Below are 5,681 nucleotides of genomic sequence, written 5' to 3'. Positions count from 1 at the left end.
TCTCTCTCTCTCTCTCTCTCTCTCTCTCTCTCTCTCCCTCTTTCTCTCTCTCAGCAGTAAATCATCGCGAGAGTTATAAACCGTGTAGAAGGCATAGAATTAATTGCGCTTGCGCTACTTTCGCTGGTATCTGCATCGCCGCAAGATTTATGTCCTTTCGCGAGACCTACGGAAAACTGTTAGGAGGAAGTAAAATTTTAGTACCGACGTAAGAGTGCCGATTCCCCAGATTTACGATCTAGAGCGAGTTCACTGAGCAACGCGCACATTGCGTCGTCGATCGCAGATCCATAAGTGCCGTTGTCGATTTGCACTAATTAAATTTGTCGCCAAAGCTTCTACAAACTTGCAGTAACGTATCATCTGTCGAGGGAGGGAACAGTAAACCAATATTTCTAGCATCGCGACGCCGGTATGCGCAGATGAACAAATAGATACAGTATTGATGATCTCACGGTCTTCGAAACGATTTACTGTAGCAACCGGGTTCACCCGCGTGACGTCGCCCGACGCTTTCTAGTCAATGACCGAGACCGTTTTTAGGCCTGATACATCGACACAATTCCGATATATCAAATGGCACAGCGCCTCTCCCTTATCTACCTTAATGTCGATTAATTTATCAAGCCCTAGTCGAGATAAGCGAATTGGCTTCGTCCGTTCAGGTCGTGCGATACCGTCGCAAGACATTCGAAACGACGGTGTTTGCACGGTCAAGAAAAAAATAAAAGAGGAAAAGGAGAAAAACGATCAGAGGAGCAGAGTGAAATGATTTCGTGTTCGGACACGAAGAAGACATTCGCCAATGTTGCGCTTTGCATTTTGATCGAATAACGACGACCGTGGCACAAGACACGCTGTACATTTGTCATTCGCACCACTGTGATCGCTGATAAGCCCAGGCGAGACGAGAGTTAAAAGCCAGACGAGTGAGTTGAAACATGTTTTAACAACAATGAAATATTTTGTTTGTGTAACAAAAAAAATTTAATTGTTTCTGCAAAATAATTTCTCTGCTTTAAATAACAAAAATGTTTGTTAACATTAATTAACAAATTTAGTTTATATAAAATTACAGTTTTGTTCCGTACATTTTTCCCGAAAATTTTTGTTCGGTATATTTCTACCAAATTTTTGATGTACACAAATTAAAATTTTGGTTTATAGAACAAAACATTTTTCTTAATGTACTATACGAGTTCTAATTTTTTATAATTAATGTATCTCTTTTTATAAACTAATAAACTATATACATTTCGCAAACAAGAGCTCGTTATACGAAATTTTTTCCTTAATTAAAATGATTTATTTTTGTTTGAGACGTTTTATAATGAGTAGGAAATTATGTTAAATTTATTTAATATTCCTTATGAATTATTTACTTACGTCTAATTGTAAATTTTATTCACGTTTAAGCATAAGAGACCAGTGAATTGGAGGAAATACCAATTTATACCTAATATTTCTAAATGCATATTATTTAAAAAAAACTCTGCCCTTCTCATAAATTTGGCAAGTAGATTTAAAAGCAGTGCAAAAAAATATAAGAAACATCCTATTTAGATCAATTTAATATAAGAAAAATGAAATTTTGTCAACCAGTATATTATTTTCTTGCACACACACACACACGCGCGCGCGCGTGTATATGTATGTATATGTATATGTTTGTGTGTATGTGCGTGCGTGCGTGCGTGCGCGTGCGTGCGTGCGCGCGCGCGCGCGTGTGTGTGTGTGTGTGTGTGTGTGTGTGTGTGTGTACCTGCTATCATTCATAATAGTTGCAATAGAAGTAATAAAATATAAATTCACTCTGGTAAACGCAAGAGCAGTAAGAATGGATTTTCATATGAGTTTTATGACAGTTCTCTCTCATAACTTGACTCACTTTTTGCGACGGGTATACAATTAATGCCAAAGCATAAAAAACCTTTTTCAGGAAAGGGACGTGCTTGTAAAGCGGTTTTTTTTTTTGTTATACAAAGCGATTTCTTTCAATATCCATTCGATATTATATATACGTTGCCGAACGTATATATCATATAATATATAACATGTTATTGCTATTACTGAACGAGATGTTATTCAGTTGTGGATCTTAAAAGCAAACGTACGCAGCAATGTATATCATTGCGTGAATATTGCAGCCAGGTGGTTTTCAACTGATTTTTGCGTGCCCTCTGCTCCGTGGAAGTACTGATAATTATAATTGGCGCGAAAGCACGTAACGTTCACGTTGTGCCGTTGCACCGTCATGAATTGGAAGTCATTGCACGCTACTGTGCGCTCGTGATCGACGACAAAAAGGAATCTTCCCCTTCGTTCCCTTTTACTCCGATCTCAACCGATTTGTATTAATGAAACCGGAAAAAGCGCATTGCAAAAAAAAAAATGTAAGCGCGAAGGGATCGCTCAAATTAAATTGTATCTCGAAAGGATCAGCGATACCTGACGGAAGCTTGTTTGTGGCCGGTGATTTCTCATGTCTCGAGAGCCAATTATCTCACTTTGTAATTAACAAGCCATTCAGTTTACATTTCTCGTGCTATTGAAATGGAAATTTTACAAATGTCGAAATACGTAGCCTTCACATCTGATAAATATTTCTTCAGCTGCAATCCCTTTGACGGACTTGTAATTAAATCGCGAAATTCGATAACATTGGAAATATTATATTTATATATTTTTTTTTTCTATCGGAATCACATGTTAATTTCCAGCCAGTTACTGTTGTTCCCCATTTTTCTTTTTTCACCGAGCTAATACTTCATAATTAACAGGTTTATCGCGATTTAACTCGCCCTAGCGCGATCCTGTTATGTTCCGTGCCGCGCGTTTTCGCGTGCATGTCTTTTCACCTGTACGATAGATAAGCGATCGCGAGGTTAATAGTGCACGCGCAAACCTATTCCTTTCTCCGCGCGCACAAAACCTCGACAACACGTCGATTATATTATATATCCTCGGGAAAGATAATATCCCTGTCGAGGCGTGCTGGATCGAAGGCAGGAATGTAGCAGACCCAGGGGCTTACATCTTTTTCCGCGGTTCGACGCATAAATAAACGCCGTCGGACAGTTTCGGGGCCCGTTTCTACGAGGTGGGGAGGGGGAGGGCCCACCTAGGCGCCGCTCTTTTGTCTTAGCTAATAGAACACGCGTTCCTGCGCGTCCCTTTCGTAAAAATGCCCGAAATGTCCAGTCGTATAATACTCGCTCGATCGGCCTTTCCTTCTCGTTTCCCTTTCTTGTCGTCTGCCTCTCTCTCTCTCTCTCCTCTCTTTCTCTCTTTCTTCCCGGGATATACCATCCTCTGTCTCCTTCTTTCTCGTTGGAGGTCATGTTTTTTCTTTTTTATGGTCGTCTTTCCTTCTCAACTCCGTTACGCCTGCCGATTTCCGCGGTGAGCCGAAGAAATCGTCCGTGATCTCCGGCCGGCTATTAATTGCTCCAAGGCCATTCGAAAAGTGTTTGCGAAAGCGGAACGTTAATTAATTTATGAAAAAAAGACGAGGAGGCGTTGAAAATAAATACCCTTTGACTCCCAATGCGCATCCGTGCGATTTTGCAAATTCATCATCGATCCAAGCCACGGCTTAAACGCGGATTCAGATCAACCGCGTCATGCCGGATATGTAAAGGGAATTCATAAACGTAGCGCAACGGTATAAACGGAAGACTTTGAATTGAATAAAAAATTCAACGCTGCGTTCTCTAAAAAGCGAGAACGGCACCATCGATATTCCATTGATGCCCGGTAAAACGCCGCTCGAAGGTCCAATCGTTAAAAGTTCCCTTTACGACGAATCCTCTTTAATTAGTCACTCTTGAAAGGAACTGACGCCGGCTACATAAGAATCGGAATCCACAGCGGCGTTCACGCGGATTCCCGTCCTTAACGAGAGGAATGCAGCCAGTTAGAGGAGTGTATCTCTTCGTCGAGATTATTAATTTCTGTTCCCGTGGTCGAAACAGCTCTCCCAAGAGGCTACGGAGAGAATTGGATCGACGGCTCTCCTCCTCGAGAGTGCGACGACGAGGAAGATAGCGTTAGGCCGTTACCACAGGATAATGAACGAAAGGCAAAGGGACGAAGGAGGAGGAGGAGAGAGAGAGAGAGAGAGAGAGAGAGAGAGATCAGGCTGAATAGGAAAAGAAGAGAGGGCGAAGTTCGGGGAAAGAGGCAAGGAGAAATCCTGGCGCCACTCTTGGCATACCGTTCACTCGCTTCGTTCGCTTCGACATGGGCTCGGGATGATCTCTTCTCCCTCGTTCCTTCGCGCGCGCGTTCTCATCCTGCATTTCGATCCCACACTGATACCGCCGGTTTCATCCGAGTGCGCCTAACTTATTGTCTTATTATTGGACCACCTAGAGAACGAAGACAGAGCTCGATCGCCGTGCCACGCCGCCAGCGCCGGCCACTTTTCCCGCCGCTTCGGAATCGACCGTGATTCGCGAAAAAGCCGCGCGTATAAAGCACATGGAGGTACGGCGTGTCACTTGTGTGCCACATCTTATCAATCACATCGCTGACAAGCAAATGAAATGGAACACTGCTTAAAATTCTCGTTCATTCTGTTCAATCGATGTTGATAATTCCTCCAACGTAGAGAAAATTAAATAATGTTATGAGCGCGCGATATTGTTGAACATCTTCTTCAGAACATCATCGATAAATGACGGTCCGCGGTTCAGTCGATGATATCTACATTGTGATACTCTCGGTGTTTTCCAATAATGTACGTACACGGATGACACACAGTAGGTCTGTTCGCGTTACTTATACTTTTTATACTCAGAATCTTTGTTTCCTCCCTTTTCAATGCTCAATTATACAATATATCTATCTCATTTTAAGTGCAAAAATATTAGATGTAGTAAAAAGTCATCGCGTATTTTTTAGCTCAAAGTTGTATATACAATATCTTCGTCAATAATGAATGAAATTCAAATTTAAAAAAAGGGTTTTAAAGCTTGAAATCTCTACTTTTAAAAGCTTATCACATTTTTTAAGTTTATATGAGTTTGATAATTTTTACATACCAAAAACTACGAGCTGAAAAAGACGAAAAATTTTCTTCTCACTTTGTGGATTTGTAACGTGTCCAAAACGAATTTGAGAAAATTTTCGATTACCTATCGTGAAAGCTTGATACTTTCCCTACAAAATCGTTTTTTTTTAATATTCCTACGACTTTTGATTACTGAGTTATCGCGGATTAAATAAAAGAATTATTTTGACTTTAATTGCTCATAACTCCATTAAAAATTGTCGTATCGTATAATTTAAAAAAGAGATTTTTAAAGCTGAAACTTTACTCTATCAAGATATATTGATATTGTTGGTAAGAAAGTAATTGCGGTTTTTACTGATAGATGTCTTTTAAAAAAACGCGATGACTTTTTACTTAACCTAATATTTAGGAATTTTAAGCAACGCGAACGGACATAGTGAATCATTATATCCTTGTTGTTTGTCAATGTTAAACAAAGATGAAACGATCGCTGTGTTACACAGTGTTGTTTGTTAGAAAGCTCCCTATGTTTTGTGAGTCGATCGATCGATTTCAAAATTGTCATTCGGAGACCGAACATGGCATACCGAGGTCAGAATCCTTCATTTTTTGGAGACAGGCTACACGCCATGCCGCGACGCGGCGGTATCGAATCGAAGTCGCG

The sequence above is a fragment of the Trachymyrmex septentrionalis genome, unplaced genomic scaffold (assembly GCF_001594115.1).
Source record: "Trachymyrmex septentrionalis isolate Tsep2-gDNA-1 unplaced genomic scaffold, Tsep1.0 scaffold60, whole genome shotgun sequence".
NCBI classification, from domain to species: Eukaryota; Metazoa; Arthropoda; class Insecta; order Hymenoptera; family Formicidae; genus Trachymyrmex; species Trachymyrmex septentrionalis.
Note: the sequence above shows the minus strand (reverse complement) of the source record.